The 18202-nt window shown below is 45.8% G+C and overlaps 1 protein-coding gene across 3 annotated transcripts in view; it reads right to left on the bottom strand.

Annotated features, from left to right (window-relative positions):
* The window catches only part of LOC126161549 (serine/threonine-protein kinase 26), a 649054-nt gene that overhangs the window by 126631 nt on the left and 504221 nt on the right, over positions 1 to 18202 (bottom strand). The window lies entirely within an intron of this gene.

Below are 18202 nucleotides of genomic sequence, written 5' to 3' on the forward strand. Positions count from 1 at the left end.
GATGTTGTGCTGACAAAGTCTCGACTGAACAAATCTGTTATCCAGTGCTCACTGTCGCCCGTCTCCTCCTAGATAACAGCACTATTCTGACGGCCAGTAATGCTTTTTTCATGTTCTTTTCCACATATTCTATATATGTGACAACAGTCTGGTCTACTACGCATATCATGTCGTTTCATGCAACTCTTCATGCTAGTCTCTCCTGTGCAAGTCCCACTCCATTTGAATCTGATTACTGTATTACAAGTCTCGCTCTTCTTCTACGAATTTACCCCCCCCCCCCCCAACACACACCTCAGTCACTCAGTCAGGTTGTGCCAGGAATTTCTTTTTTCCCCAGTTCCTTTCAACAACTTCCCCATTAGTTATTTCATCCACACCTATAATGCTCAGCATTCTTCTGTAAAACCGCATCTCAAAAGCTCCTATTCTCTTCATAAAAATAAATAAACTTGTGAGCTTTGATACGAACTGAACTTAAAATATTCTACCAAAAACGTTTCACACATTATTATAGTTTCTACATTTAAGTACTAAGCACACCTCTGATACAACTTCAGTATCCGACTCCATATAAATTTATTGTTTCTTCATGACCGCAATTTTCTGCATAATATCTGTATGAATATTGCGCTGTAACCGCCTATAAACGTCAACATGACGATTATACCAAATTCCACGAAATAAAATACGAAATTCGTTGTTGCTTTTGCTATCATTATCATTAATTTACAGCATAGTTGCAGCGTTCAACAACGTCTACAATGGACAGGATCAATGTAAGAATCTATGTTTGGACTGTAGATTAAAATAAAGCAATAAGTAAGAAGAAGAAGTAAGGGAACGAACGTGGAAGAACGCGAAGGACTAGAAAAACGTCAAGATGCGACACCTTTTGAATATGTACATCCACGTAAATACTCCACAAGCCACTGTACAGTACAAGCCAGAGGGTACATCGTCCCATAATTATATTTTTATTTTTATTCCATTCATGTACTGAGCCAAGGAAAACCGACTGGCTACTCGTATACAACTCTTCACGCCCCCTAATCTCTCTTGCCTTTTTCTCACGATCCCTAGACGTAAAAGATGACAGCGTAAAGGACGCACAGTCTTCTTGAAATGGACGTTCTCTAAATTTATCCGACAGAGTCTAGCGAGAATTATCTGGTCTTTCTTCCAAGGACTTTTACTTGTGCTACTCGAGCACTTCTGTGACACCTTCATGTGGTCTATAACGCCTACCTGATAAGGATTCCAAGCGCTGGAACAACATTCTGGAATTGGTCGCAGTTGCGGTCTCACGGTGAGACGCTCGTCAATAGATGACAGCCACTTGCAGCGGCCGGTTATGAAACCGGGTATTACGCTGGCCCGCCGTAGACGCGACTTTCACTTCCGGGATTACAGCTGGGAGGCAAGACGTAACGAGCGGAGCCCGCTGTCGCCGCTTCCGGCCCCTCGCTGCTGCAGGAGCTATCTTACAATGTAACACCTGGCAGCACGTGGGGCAAGGTGGAGCGACGGGATACGCGGCGGGCTGCTAGCACTCACTTCAGCTACACATCACGTACTACCCTCATGCACTCAAAAATTTTGTTCGGCAAGCCGAATTAATGTCACCGACAGCACTCTCTCGCTGAATACCTATCAGGTGGACTTATTTAAAATTAACACATGAGGGCTATTCGGAAAATAAGGAACTATTGCTCGCAAAATGGGAACCACAGTGAATATCCGATGAAGTTTTGCACAGATGTGTTGGGCAGTGTCTTCGGTATGCCCGTAGATAGCGTCACGTCGCTCTTCTCTGTTCTGAGCGAACAAGGAGAGCATGAAGATGCCTAGAAAACAGAACCTCCCGCCAAGTATGGGTGCCTGGCGAGAGATCTCGCCTGGTTTCATGCAAACCCACATAACATAACTGTCATGCAGTTCCTTCTTCGTGACAGTTCTCGGCCGCAGACTGCAGGGGAAATGAGGCTCCTGCAGCGTTTTCGATGGGAAGTGTTTCATCACCCACCATACAGCACCGACCTGGCCCCCTCTGATGTTCACGTCTGCTCAAATGAACCCCTGGCTATGAAGACAACATTATGGCACAGACAACGAGCTACAGTCCAATGTAGAAAATTGTCGGAACGCACAGACGGCTGCCTTCTATGACGAGGATATTGGTAAGCTGGTACAACGTAATGACAGATATCAAAGTCGGAGCGGCGACTATGTAGAGAAGTATCTGGAAGGTGTAGCTAACTGTTTCAAATAAAACAGTTTTGATTTTCACTGTGATTTCCATTTGGAGACCGATCGTTAATTACTTTCCGAACAGTCTTCGTAAAATACATGGTTTGTATGTATGATTTTTTGCGCAACATACACGTTGACTTTCAATGATGAAACGATGCAATACCAGTTCCGATTTATATTTCGCACTTCACCTTTCATTCACTCACATAAACAGAGATTGTGTTCTGGGACAGCGATGAGTGCAGTGCCAACACGATTCGGAAAACCAACTTCTTACCACTAAAAGACGGTGGCACAGGCCGTCCTGAAAACATTATGTATAATTCATCAATGTTACGTCAGTTTTACACAAACCCACCTGGTGATGTAGCTGTAATCATCAGAAACGCGCAGTGGAAAGACAAAGTGTCTGATTACAGTTACTTCTGAATTCAAATGACACAGTTGTCTCGGTTAGATCTATCTCAAAGTGTTTAAATTCCAAACTAAGTATATTGTAAAAATGACCGGCTGTGATTTGTTTCGTCTCGTTATTATTTGATAGCCACAGTGTTTACCACGCCCACTCAGAGAAAAGTATTTATTCCTTTCACTCGCTTAGTGAGTGAAAAAATGAATCTTAAAGACTAGCAAAGCGCCACCGATAAGAGTACTTCATCCACCGGAGTTGGTGAATAACTAATCTAAAAATCACGAGATATGTTACACTCTTTTACAAGTGTAACAGGTATCTCAAATCCTTACAAGTTACACAAACGCCTGTATTCGCTCGAAATGACGAGAACGTCAAGCAGTCAGAAGCATTAAATATTTAAAAGAAAACCACGGATGCGTCTAAATATCTCAAGTTAGTCATGTAACGCTGTCATTTTTTACCTTTACTCGTTTATTAATTTGCTGAAGATAATAAGACGACCACTTGGGATTACATATACAGTATCTGATCAAAAGTAGCAGGACACCCTATCTAATGCGGACATGACCATTAGATTTCATGTGAGACGGACACGCCAACAATAATACGCGGCTGCGAGTATATAGTGATACAGTGCAGAATCATTATCATCGGATTGAGTCGTTCCGGCAAGCTCAGTGACTTCGAACACGGTCAAATCATTTGATGTCACTTGAGTAACAAACCAATCACGGACATGCAAGCCGGCTAGGGTGGCCGAGCGGTTCTAGGCGCTACAGTCTGGAACCGCGCGACCGCTACGGTCGCAGGTTCGAATCCTGCCTCGGGCATGGATGTGTGTGATGTCCTTAGGTTAGTTAGGTTTAAGTAGTTCTAAGTTCTAGGGGACTGATGACCACAGCAGTTAAATCCCGTAGTGCTCAGAGCCATTTGAACCATTTTGAACGGACACGCAAATTTTTTAAAGCTGCCCAAGTCGACTAGAGGCGATGCAAAAATCGCGTGATATCAGCGGAAGGAATCGCTCATGAGTTCCAAAGTGCTTCCAGCAGACCAGTTACCAAAATGACTGCGTGAAGAGTTACAAAGAATAGGATACAATGGTCTCGAGCAGCTCCTCATAAGCCAAACATTACTGTAGTAGGTACCACACTGAGGCGACAAAAATCGTGGGATAGCTATGTGCACATACGAGTACACAAATGGCGGTAGTATCGCGTACACAAGGTATGAAAGGGCAGTGCATTGGCGGAGCTGTCATTTGCACTCAGGTGATTTATGTGAAAAGGTTTCCGACGTGATTATGGCCGCACAACTGAACGTGGAATGCTAGTTGGAACTACACACATGGAAAATACCATTTCGGAAATCGTTAGCGAACTGAATATTGCGAGATTCACAGTATCAAGTGTGCTGAGAATTCCAAATTTCAGGCACTGCCTCTCACCAAGGACAACGCAGTGGCCCACGGCCTTCACTTAACGACCGAGAACAGCGGGGTTTGCGTAGTTGTCAGTGCTGACAGACAAGTAACACTGCGTGAAATAACGGCAGACCACAATGTGGGACGTACGACGAACGTATCCGTTTGGACAGTGCGCCGAAATTTGGCGTTAATGGGCTATGGCAGCAGACGGCCAACACAAGCGCACCTGCAGCGCCTCTCCTGGGCTCGTGACTACATTCGTTGGAGCCTAGCCGACTGGAAAATCGTGACCTGGTCAAATGAGTGCCGATTTCAGTTGCTAAGAGTTCAGTATGGCGCAGACTCCACGAAGCCATGACTCAAGTCCTCAGCACGGCACTGTGCAAGTTGGTGTTGGTTCCACAATGGTGTGGACTTTGTTTACGTTACATGGAATGGACTGAGTCCTCTGGCCCAGCTGTATCGATCACTGACTGGAAATTGTTATGTTCGGCTACTTGGAGACCATTTGCAGCCATTCCTGGACTTCATATTCCGGAACAACAATATCATGTTACTGGCCCACAATTGTTCGCAATTGGTTAGCAGAACATTCTGGGCAATTCAAGCGAATTATTTGGCCACTCAGATTGCTGGACATGAATCCTGTCGTATATTTATGGGACATAACTGAGAGGTCAATTTGTGCGCAACATCCTGCACCGGGAACAGTTTCGCAATTTTGGACGGATGTAGAGATAGCATGGCTCAATAATTCTGCAAGGGACTTCCAACGACTTGTCGAGCGCACACCACGAAGAGTTGCTGCACTACTCCGGACAAAAGGAGGTCCGATACGATATTAATAGGTATCCCGTGACTTTAGTAACCTTAGTGTAAGTGACACTTGAGGTGGCGTAAAGAGTGATGCCACTGAACAGTGGTTGAATGGAAACGAGTGATCTGAGGTGATGAATCTCGCTACAGCTTGTGGTAATCCGATAGGAGCATCTGGTTTGACGAATGCCCTCAGAACTTTAATTGCCATCATGTGTAGTGTCCACAGTGCAATAGGAAGGAGGTGGTGTTATGGTATGCATGGTGGTGGTGGTGGTGGGGGAGGGGAGGGGGGAGATGTACTGACTAAATCCTTTAGTGTATCAAGCTGTTGAATTCGTCTAGAACAAAATAGTGGAATGCAATTAATAAACTACTCTGTGTGTCCCACGAGCCCGCAACTGTTTGACAGAAAGTAACGCAAAGGAAGTAATGATCAACGTCAGCGTGTCGTAAATTAGGTGCATCTAACGCGACAGGAACGGAATGAACTCGACCATCAAAAATGGCTCTGAGCACTATGGGACTTAACATCTATGGTCATCAGTCCCCTAGAACTTAGAACTACTTACACCTAACTAACCTAAGGACATCACACAACACCCAGTCATCACGAGGCAGAGAAAATCCCTGACCCCACCGGTAATCGAACCCGGGAACCCGGGCGTGGGAAGCGAGAACGCTATCGCACGACCACGAGCTGCGGACAACTCGACCATCGTGACGTCTGTTCTGCGTGAGGAAAACGGCCTCGGCGGGGCAGCGTCAGCGCTGCCGAAGATCTGCTGCGGGCTGACGTCAGCATGCCGAGAGGAGCAGCCTACAGCCTCTGGAAAAGGCGACGCCGTCAGCAAACACGCCACTCCAGCATCAGGCGGATGCTGCGCCAGCCACTCCCCCTCCCGCTCCACGGTTCAGCACGGTCGTGTTTGCAGGGGGTTGCGGGATAGGATGAGGCAACTGTTGCTCAACTCCACGGCGCCTGTGTAAAGATCAGCGTACAACACCTAATTCACGAGTCCGTTCACGTCTCCTCCCAGGCACAACACACCGCTGCTGTGCTCCCGTACACACGTGCCCTTCGTGATAACTGATTTACTCGATTCGAAAACTTAGCTAATGACCTGTACTATTACCGAGATGCACCACCACCAACCAGTTAGCTGATATTATTCTCAGAGGTACGCAAAGGCCTACTTTAGCAGTCATCGAATGATGGGTGTCGCCATCTATCAAAATATCGTTTTAGCTTACTGGTCTTTCGCGTTAAATGGATGCGTCTCAACATTAAAAATATCACGTAGTTGTCAGAAGACGAAAATCAAGAAAGAAAACTTACGACATTCAAGTGTACACCAGAACATCATTTTCTCCAACTCTGGGACTATACCCAGTTGCTGTCTGTGAGACAGCTATAGACCACAGTATGATAACCACGCTGCCACTTATTATTTTAAAACGTATCACACCTATGAATATTGATTGTGCCGTCTATCTCTACACTACACTAGTATGGAACGACACCGTACTACGAAAGAAAAATGGGAAAAAGTGCGCAAAATGAAAATGGATATTTCAGGAAATTTTCTGAATTGTCCCTTCACCGTGGTGCAGCCGTATACTATCCCACTATTTCTGCTCTTGAACTAGTGCTCCATGTCTTACACACTTGATACACATGCAACTACTTGCTTCTGGTTCCGTTACCGGTACATTGTGGGTAATAACTAAAGAGAGAACGAGAGAGAATAATTTTATTTGTTTCTGTCACAAAAATAATTAAATTCCCTACTCACCTTAGTTAGATGGTATTCTTAATGGCCTTTCTTCTAACATTTTCTCCCAGAAGTGAAATACGTAGTTGTAGTTGTCGACGTTATTTATGAAGCATGCAAAATCTTCTCGAAAGTTAATCATAACGCTTCAGTGTTATGATCTTAGAAACACACGTTATTAATAGGCAATGTGTATTATTTACGTGAATCAGTATGTTTGTAAATGGACGAACGACTTCTCTTCAACAAATAATGCTAAACGTAGCTTGTCACTCACTCATTCTGTAACAGTCGGGAGTATGTATAAAAAAATACCATATTACTGTGTCTAAGGTCGAGCATTTTCGTTGTAAATAACAATTTATTTTCGTTGTTTTTGCTCTAGGCTTCAGTTTGGAAATGCTGTGAATGTAGATAAACTGCGCGGTTTGACGGTTGAGTGATTAATATCTTCCACAAGAAGGAAAGTCATCTAAGGCAATACGTTATCCCCTTGTCGGACTCGCAAGGCACTAGACTACGGAATGTCACAGAATTCCACGTCCTCGCCCGTCCAGATTCACAGCCGTGGCGATCACATCTACCTGTGTCGAAGCATATACACTGATTTTTGACGAGAGTACAACAGCAAGACAGATACATACGACTGAAAAGAACACATCAGCTGCAAGAAATGATTTACATTAAAGAATTATACGTGGTCTATACGGGACTGTAGTATAGACTGAACCGCTGTGTAACTCAACCACGACGTAAAAATGTCGTAAAATGGAATCAAAGTGAGCTTGCTCATTCTCCCTAAAATACGGCATGTGGAGTTCACGGAAGTTGAGGTAGACACTCGGACTCTTTAAAACAGCATTCCTTGTGTTCAGGCTGCCCCCAATACATACGTAGCTGTAGTGATCGCAAGGCGGTCACCATTGTAGTATATACGACATGCGGTTACGCTGAAGCAAGTGTCAGCACATCAGGGACGGAGATAATGTGCCCAAGGGAGCCTGAGCAGTTTGCAGATATTGCTCGGCCCCCGTCTCTTCATCGCAGATTAACCCTTTTCTACCTTCTGGACCCTACTATATTAGCAACATTGTCTGTACCAGTAGAAATGTCACAGTATGGAAACAACTTCCCGACGAGCTGTCATTCTGCCCGTTTCTCACTCGTACACTGATGTCTCGACCATTGACTTGTGCGGACCCACTTTGTTTGACGCCTCTTCAGTACGAGTTTGGCGCTCCACTATTCCGAGCACAAAAGAGGAGGCTGTCTCAGACCATCGCGAACGCCACGCCTTTGCAGTACTGACTTATTACTGGTACACTCTAGTACACATTCCCCAAACGGGGGAGTTCATCCGCGTCCTTTCTTCTGATTGTTGCAACTTTCGTAAAATGGTATTTTATACTGTGGTGCCTGTCTTGCTGACAGAGTTCTGCTTTTAGCAAGGCAATCATAAATACATCCCCAAAAATTCCTGGACAAGGCAGCAATAAAGTCGTAGTCTGCCAATGCTCCTTTTTCCATTCCTGCCGAATCCCTTGACCTTCTGGGGCCGGGTACAATTGAAAACATCCGCAGCATTCCTCGTTCCACTGCAATTGCTGTCTGAGTAAAGAGATTTCACGACACGGGTGCGGTTTTTCATCTTAGGCCATATAATTGTTCATTTAATTCTTTTCATTGTTTCGATGGTGTGGGGCGCAATCAAATAAATCACCCCGCTGTTTCGTCAGCTACATAGCCCCTACAATACTGTCAAGCCCGAAACCACGTCATGGGCAGCCCGTGTTCGGTGTGAGGAGATTATTACGCCTGGAAACGGGTAGCAACCGCCTGCAGTGGTTTTTCGACAACCTGTTGAAATTTAAGAAACTGCGGGGAACGGAAGTGAATCGATAATAAACTGGGAAGAAGAGAGAATTTTGAACGATCATAAGTTTCCGCCACCGACAGAATAACGTATTATTTCTGACCAACAGCACAAAAATGGAAAGAAGCTTGTGTCCCGTAAGGTATATTAGAGAGAACACTAAACAGTCAACAAAGGACTGCGCAAATAAGAAGTCAGACATCTGTCCTGAAGTAACTCATCGTTGGTCTTCGAAATCTTTTGTCGCGTGCTAGACGCCAGGTCAGAACTGATCTTCGCCTACTGACAGTCCTCGACGGCGCAGAGCGACGTCAACTGGCCAGCAGCCAAGTACCAATAGCTAATGCATTTACAACCTCGGCGAGGCACACAATGGTAGCTGACGATACAATGAGGGGAGAGCATTCGCTTTCTACCAGGGCCAGCGGCTGCAACCTAGAGGAACATCTGTAGCGTGTACAGCATACCACCACATGCGACTTCATTCAGCGGCGCGCATGGAATACTAAACATACAATCTTCTGCCGAGAGCAAGCTGCTCTCCGAGATGTAGAAGGAAAATATTTAACCTCTCTTTTTCACAGAAAATACGGATTCCCAACGAATTTGTTTGTTTTAATGTAAGTTATTTCCTATTAACAACATTTATTTCATCTAAACATATCGACCGCTATATAAATCTGATCGTTACCAGTGACCAGCCGGGTAGCCGAGTTCACTGAAGAGCCGCTTTCGAAATACGGTGAGGCCTAACCCAGATCGACACCGTCGCGCGTACTGACGACGAGAGCTTGTGAGCCGATGAGCCTGTTTAGGTGGTTTCGCACATCCATTTAGGTAAATACGGAGCTGGTACCCACGTCCCGCCTCAGATATACGCTACGCAAACATTCAGAAACAGTTCTCACACTTGAATACAGATTTATTCGCAATGCAGACGGATGGGGAACACAGATTCCGCCTCGGTGGAAGTGGGGCAGCCAGGGGGGGCATCTCACCACCTACTGCCACAAACACCAGTCCTAGAATGGAGGCTTTCACGGCCGGTATTTGCCACACTGCTGACACTTGGACCATGACCTAAAGTCCATAATACAAATATCAGCAACATTGTCACTAACACTGCCTCAACCTATATGAGAATGTCGACCCCATAGAAGAAACGGGAGGAGGAGGTGGTGGAGGAGGAGGAGGAGTAGGAGGAGGAGGAGGAGGAAGAAGAAGGAGGAGGAGGAGATTGGTTTACCTTCAGGCTTCCTTTGTTTAGGAAATAATTACAATAATCACGACTGGAACGTGTCAATTTACAGAAATACCAGGGTGTAGAAATTTGTGGGGGTATGAAATCTAATTACGATATAGGCTCAGTCATACGTAACGCTGCTGATGGAGTTCGGTTCACTGGGAGGATCCAGAGAAAATACAATCATTCTACAAAGGAAATTACTTACGAAACACTCGTGGAATCCATGCCAGAATACTTCTGTAGTGTGTGGGGGCCACAGCAAGTAGCTCCATAGGGTGTTACTGAATTTATATAGAGATCGGCAATACAAATTGTAACAGACTTCATTGATCCACAAGAAACGTCGAGGAGATGATGAAAATCAGAAGTGATAGAAGACTGAAGACAAACCCAAATTATTTCGTAAAGCCCTACTTTGAACGTTTAAGAAATAACAAAGGCACTGCTTTTTCTTATTTATTCGGCAATACCAAACCCTCGACTCTCAATAAATACACTGAGGTGACAAAAGTCATGAAATACCTCCTAAAATCGCGTCAGACCTCCTTTTGCCCGGCGTAGTGCAGTAAGTAGATACGGCAAGGACTCAACACGACGTTGGAAGTCCCCCGTAGAAATACTGAGCCATGCTGCCCTCTATAGCCGTCCGTAACTGCGAAAGTGTTGCCGGTGCAGGATTGGATGGGATTCATGTTGGGCGATCTGGGCGGCGAAATCAGTCGCGAACAACTGTGGTCCAGTGGCTTGGCGCATTTTTATCCATAAAAATTCCATCGTTGTTTAGAAACGTGATGTCCTTTAATGGTTGAATATAGTCTCCAATTAGCCGAAAATAACCATTTCCAGTTAATGATGGGTTCAGTTCCACAGTTCCATGCTAACACAGCCCACTTCATTGTGGAGCCATCACATGCTTGCACAGTGCCTTATTGACAACTTAGGTTCATGGCTTCGTGCGGTCTGCGCCACACTCGAAACAAACTGAAATCGTGACTTATCTGACCAGACCACGGTTCTTCAGTCGTCTAGGGTCCAATCGAGATGGTCATGAGCCCAGGAGAAGCGCTGCAGATGATGTCGTGCTGTTAGCAAAGGCACTCGCGTCAGTCGTCTGCTGCCAAAGCCCATTAACGCCACATTTTACCGCACTGTCCTAACGGATATGTTCGTTATACGTCCCACATTGATTACTGTGGTTTTTTCACGCAGCGTTGCTTCTGTTTCAGCACTGACAACTCAACGCAAACGCCGCTGCTCTCGGTCGTTAAGAGAAGGCCGTCCGTGTTGAGAGATAATGCTTGAAATGCCGTCGGCCAATGCGTTGTCCATGGTGAGAGGTAACGCCTGAAATTTGATATTCCACACTCTGGAATCTCGGAATATTCCCTAACAATTTCGGAAATGGAAAGACCCATCCGTCTTGCTCCAACTATCAATCCGCGTTCAAAGTCTATTAATTCCCATCGTGCGGCCACAATCATGTCGGATACCTTTTCATATGAACCACCTGAGTACAAATGACAGCTCTTCCAATTCACTGTCCTTTTACACCTTGTATATGCGATACTACCGCCAACTGTACATGTGCATATCGGTATCTCACGACTTTTGTCACCTCTGAGTAAATGTTCCCAGACGGGTGAAGCTTGTGAACCGTGGACCACGAGATATGAAGTTTGGTCTGACCGTGATTCGCGCACGGATAGCCGAAGGTGAGTGCTCGCGTAAAACGGGACATCCGGATTCGAATCCCGGTGCGACACAAATTATCACTGTCGTCTACAGTCGATGGTCATTCACATTCGCAACTGTGAATACGTTTCTGTAAGTTAGACTACCGCGCGCACAGAGCTATTTAAGCAATCGCTCTTATTGCCCTTCACATGCAAATGGAAAGGGAAGAAGGCCTAATACGCAATTCACTGTAGTATCTAGTTTACGTGCGTAATGTGGATGTAGAGCGACACTACATAATTGGCGCTCAAAGCAGAGCGCAGCAAAGCGCAATGCAACAGGCGGCCGTGAAAAGTACCCACTACAACACGTTACGAAATATCTCGATGTACACGGGCACCCAGTGCGAGAAGTAGAGGAGAAAAGCGTGCAGAGCGGGGCTGCCCCTGCCCGGCGTCCTTGGCGGTGCCCGCGCAGCGCTGGGCGTGTCCGCGCCGCATCGCATCGCATAGTGAAAAGGCAAGGTGAGGCGAGCCAAGCCGTGGCCGGCGGTCGGCGGGCTTCCTCCCGGCACTGATTCACCGCCGCAAAAAGGCAGCCTGTTCACCGCACCTCTAACATAGGTCCGGGAGCCTCGCCTCCACCGCCTCCACATCATCTCATCGCTCCCATCCCATCAGCGATAGCAAGGAAGGACAATGTCGTTTCTACCGCACCATAAAATCGCTTCTTACGTGTACTCCGACTCGGCTGTGTTTCGTAGCACATACAGCTACTCCATTCGTTTAGTATTTCTATCAGCACCCCTAAGAGACTATTACTGGCACACCTGACTTGTTACCGAAGGAGAGTATCAGCTCTTGAGTCCATCGACGCCGTATCTTTAAATGAGACTGAAGTGTAGCGCTCCACTCAATACACACCTATGTTGCAATTTCGTAAGCAAACATAAAATTTCATAAATTAATTTTAGACCGAAAAATTTGTTGAATTTCGGCTTCCAACTCACCCATAACTTGAAAAGTATCGCATGTATCGTCTCAAACAGATGGAAGCTTAAAAAGAAAAAGATTTTCGCTCTGCAGCGGAGTGTGCACTGATATGAAACTTCCTGACAGATTAAAACTGTGTGCCAGACCGACACTCGAACTCGGGACCTTGCCTTTCGCGGGCAAGTGTTTTACCGTCTGAGCTACCCAAGCACGACTCACGCCACGGCTTTACTTCTGCCAGTACCTCGCCTCTTACCTTCCAAACTTCACAGAAGCTCTCGTCCCGTTCGGACCTCCCTACCTTAATAAAACCCGAAGTAGGTAATGTCAATCGAATCCCGGTCCTTTCACACCGAAGGCAGAAATACTACCCATTCGTCTACGGAGGCTGTCTGTTTATTTCAATAAAACACTATTCATTCATTTCCGATCGTTAGTTCTTCATTTCAAGACAGTTTAGCATCATTTAACATCTGTATTACTTTGACACTAATCGATTTGACCGTCCATAATCGGTCATTACGCAGGAATGTTTTCTTTCCACTTTCAAAAATGGGTCAAATGGCTCTGAGCGCTATGGGACTTAACATCTGAGGTCATCAGTCCCCTAGAATTTAGAACCACTTAAACCTAACTAACCTAAGGACATCACACACATCCATGCCCGGGGCAGAATTCGAAACTGCGACCGTAGACGTCTCACGGTTAGAGACTGAAGCGCCTAGAACCTCTCGGCCACATCTACCGGCGACAAAGTAAACCAACACGGCATAGTTTCACAATCACAAAATACAAAACATTGATTGTATCGCAAATTCATATAGGAAACCGGATAAACTTTTGTGGCATTCAACATTTTTTCTCGCCTTTCCACTTTCCTTGATTAACAGGGCTGTACACTGATTAACAGGTATATCTTATAAGTTTGAAAAGTCCAACTCACTTCAACACACTTATTGGGGTGTCAAATGTTGCACTCTTGTCGTAGAAGTTTAGCCAAAATATCGTAACTTGGACGTCAAATGAACACGGAATCCCGACGGCGGTAATGGTTGAGAGTAGACAGGGCGGAATGTAGAAAAGATACAGTAGAGCAGCGAGCGAGGCGGCTACGGCAATAGTCAGACACTCGACTCGATTTTCTGTAAGACGGTGGTTCAAGTCCCTGCCTTCCCATCCTGATACAGGTTTCCCGTTATTTCCCTTTATTGATAAAATCAAAAGCAGGATGGTTGCGGAAGGGCACGGGCTATTTCCTTAGCTATCCTTCCCCAATACGAGTTTGTGCTCCGTCTCTAATGACATCGTAGCCTTTATTCCTGTGTAAGGACGTACCAGGGGTTGGCGAAATAGGTCGCTACCACGGGATAAGGCACAGAAGGGGTAAAAAATAAGTTTAATATTAGCCACGAGAGGAACATGAGTTCTCCTATCCATTCCTATTTTCTGCCTGCGACAAGAAGGCAAGCTTCTGGCATAGTGTCATTTCGCGCAAGTAGCATCATAGAGTAACGACTCCTACAGAGTGGACGTCTATCGCTTACGTGGCAGAGTGAGGTGGGGTCACACAGCTGCCGCCTACACACCTCGAACATCTCCAACAATGGAGTTCTTGCCAGCTGTTAGGTTGGTCCATAAGTTCGTAGCGTTTTTCTTTAAGTTTGACAGATACACACAACAGAGACTTTAATCATCAATAATATATTCCCCATCACTATTTATAACAGCCTTACAACGCTGGAGTAACCTTCAGATTCTGCGACTGTAGAAATCATGTGGTTTTGAGGCGAAGAACTCGTCAAGCCTTGTTCGGAGCGCACTTTCATCTGGAAAGGAAGTGCCTTTGTTCGATATATACTGCGGAAAAACGTGAAAATCTGAGGGCGCAAGATCGGGTGAATAAGGAGAGTGCGGAATGACCTCCCAACCAAACTCCTGTATAGTGTTTCCTGACAGTCTGGCAGAATGCTACAATCGTGGAGTAGCAACATTTCAGGCAGTCTTCCTGGTCATCACTCTTAAATTGCGTCTGCAAGACGTTTCAATAATTGACAACAAATGTCAGCAGTGATCGTTACACATCTCGGGGAAGCAATTCGTAGTACGCCACACAGTCGCTGTTCCACCAGATGCATAACATTATCTTTTGTGGATGCGCTCAGGTCTTTGTAAGGGGAGTCGCTGGTTTGTTTGAGCTCAACCATTCCTTTCTTTTCCTTATGTTAGCACAAACACATCATTTCTCGTCACCAGTAATGATTCAGGATAGGAATGGTCGGTGCTGTTAACGAGTCAACTGATGACGAGCAAGCAGAGATGCACATATGGTCACCCGCAGATTATTATTATTTTTTTTTATATCTGCCAGTTTTCGAGTACACTGACACAGACCGATTGGCTGAATGAGTTTTAATGATCTTAATCAAGCCCCGAAGGTCATCCTTCATGTGGAGAGTCACTGGTGTCAAAGCGATCCTCTTTAAAACTAGAAATCAATTTTCTTGCCGCGCTGTAGCCAATGGCATTACCCCTATTCACGGAGTAAATGTTTCTAGCTCCCTCCGATGCTGTTCACGTACTGAACTCAAACAGAAGAATACGTCGGAAACGTTACTATTTCTCCACTTGGCACTCCCTTTTCTAGCGTCCGCCGGCCGTGGTGGCCGAGCGGTTGTAGACGCTTCAGTCTGGAACCAATCCTGCCTCGGGGATGGATGTGTGTGATGTCCTTAGGTTAGTTAGGTTTAAGTAGTTCTAAGTTCTAGGGACTGATGACCTCAGATGTTAAGTCCCATGGTGCTCAGAGCCATTTGAGCCATTTTTAAAGCGTCCACACCTCCACTCAAAGGACAATATGTAAACTCAAACTGCAAAAGTGAACCTCAAGTAAAGAATGACAAGCAATAAATAAATCCTTAGCAATCGGAATACCAACATAGAAATAAAAAACGCTACGAAGTTATACATAAACGTAATACTTCGGTATGGTGTTATTTTAGGATCTTAAAGGTCAGCAAGAGGGCGCTGATGCAAAGCCATCTGACCAAAGATTTTTGTCGATTTCTGACGAGTGAATACTAGAGCGAGACGCGCTTGTGGTGGAAGCCAGCACCGAAGTTGGACGGGATATGAAATTTTGCTGTCACCAAAATTTCAGCTGGTACGATTTGCTGGTTAAATTAAAAGTTAATAAGCTTCCTGTGGTTGTTTAGTAAAATTACGGAAGCAATAATGATTCACTTTTTATTAAGCTAACTTACAAAATCATTGAGTTTGTAAATGTGTGTAAAAAAAAATCTGAAAATATCGTTTTAAGGGAGGAGCCGCAGGTATGGGCCGCTTCACTGGTGCACAAAAGAACACGTGTACGTGGAAGCGCGGAATGGCCTGGTCCCTTCCTCCAGAGGCGGAGCATCGATACGGGAGATGCACGAGCGGCGGCGCCGATGCGACAGCGGGCCGGCGCAGCCAGACGAGAGCACCGGCCGCGGGCGGTGACAATGTCAGAGCCGGCCGTCGCATCCGACTCCCCGCATTGTCCCACGGCAGCGGGCCGTGAAATTGGACGGAACGCTCGTCCTGACACACAGCGCGAGCTAATCGGCCGAGCTCGCGCCACTGCCACTGCCGCTGCCGCTGCCTGCGGGTCGAGAGAAGCTAAACAGCAGCCGTGGCGCGCGCACATAATGGCGGCAGGCTTCCGCGTGCCAGTGGTGTGTCGCGGGACAATGACGTGCAATGATAACGCCGCCAGCGACGGCTTTTCGAACAATAGCTGCAAACTAATCAGAAGCCAGTACGACTGCACGGGAAATACGCAATTCAGAGTCTATGTACTGATTATTCTTTGTACAGTGCGCGTACAGTGAGATGTGGTCTCGTTTTTGACACCAGTGACGATACTGTGTCTAACGAATTATCCTGTAACAATATATACGCGTGAACTAAAAGCAGATAATAAAGTGGATTTTTTCATAGTGACGTTACTGAACACTTGGGTTAAGAATCATGATGAAAGAATATATTTTGGAAATGTTCCTAGAACGAATTTACATTCTGGAAACACTCCCCAGACTCTCCAGTTTCCTTCGTTCCAGTCAAGACTGCCCCGCACTGAGGTGACTAAACTCATGTGATACCTCCTAATTTGTGTCCTATTCCCTTTTGCCCGGCGTAGTGCATCAACTCGACGTAGCATCGACTCAATAAGTTGTTGGAAGTTCCCTGCAGAAATACTGAGCCATGCTTCCTCTATAGCCGTCCATAATTGTGGAAATGTTGTCGGCGCAGGATTCTGAGCACGAACTCACCTCTCGACTATTTCCAATAATTTTCGACGCGATTCATCGCGGGCGATCTGGGAGGGCAAATCATTCGCTCGAATTGTCCTGAATGATCTTCAAACCAAAGTCGAACAATTGTGGCCCGCTGACATAGCGCATTGCCATCCATACAAATTCCACCAATGTTTGAGAATAAATGGTCTCCAAGTATCCGAACATAACCATTTCCAGTCAATGGTCGGTTCAGTTGGACGAGAGGACCCAGACCATCCATTTTAAACACAGCCTACACCATTATGGAGCCACCACCAGCTTCCACAGTGCCTTGCTGACAACTTGGGTCTATGGTTTCGTGGGGTCTGCACCACACTCGAACCCTACCATCAGCTCTTACCAACGGAAATCTGGTCTCATCTGACAGGGTCGCGGTTTTCCAGTCATCTAGGGTCCAACCAATATAGCCATGAGCTCAGGAGAGGCATTGCACTTGGTGTTAGTAAAGGCACTCGTATCGGTCCTCTGCTGCCGTACCCCATTAACGCCATATTCGCCGCACTGTCCTAATGGATACGTTCCTTGTACATCCCACATTGATTTCTGCGGTTCTTTCATGCAGTGTTACTTGTGTATTAGCACTGACAATTCCATGTAAACGTTGCTCCTCTCGGTCGTTAAGTGAAGGCCGTCGGCCACGGTGTTGTCCGTGTTGAGAGGTAATGCCTAAAATGTGGTATTCTCTCACACTCTTGACACTATGGATTCCTGAATACTGAAATTAAATGTCCTATGCCACTATCTTCAGCTACTATTCCGCGCTAAAAGTCTGTTAACCACTTTTTGCTGTCTTAATCACGCCGTAAACCTTTTCACATAAATCACCTGAGTACAAATGACAGCTTCACCCATGAATTGCTCTTTTTTTATCTTGTGTACGCGATACTACCGCCATCTGTGCATATGCATATGGCTATTCTCTGACTTTCATCACTTCAGTGTAAAGCTGTCATCAGGTTCTATAATGGAGCCTATTACAATCTGATGACAGTTAAGTGCGACTGTGGAGAAATATAAAACATGGAACATCTTCTAACATGCTGAAATTATCCTGCTCATTGCTTGCTAGACGACCTCTGGCGAGACAAACCGGAGGCTTTAGACTTAGCCCAGTATTCGACAGAAAAATTGCCAGCTCTGGACATGAAGAACTAAAGTAAAAAGTACGAGTAAAGCTGTGGAAGCCGGTCGAGTGCCACATGTGGATAGCTCAGTCAGCACAGTACTCGCCCCGAGAGGCTAAGGTCCCAGGTTCGACTCCCGGTCCGCCAGTGCAAGTATTGCACATATTATTTTACGTAGCCTTTTGTAACGTTCAAATAAAAGACACTTTAGCATAAGGCTTGCTGTCGTTGAGATACTGAAAGACGTACAGTTTTTCAGGCAACAGTAATT

Source organism: Schistocerca cancellata, chromosome 2 (genome assembly GCF_023864275.1).
Source record: "Schistocerca cancellata isolate TAMUIC-IGC-003103 chromosome 2, iqSchCanc2.1, whole genome shotgun sequence".
NCBI classification, from domain to species: domain Eukaryota; kingdom Metazoa; phylum Arthropoda; class Insecta; order Orthoptera; family Acrididae; genus Schistocerca; species Schistocerca cancellata.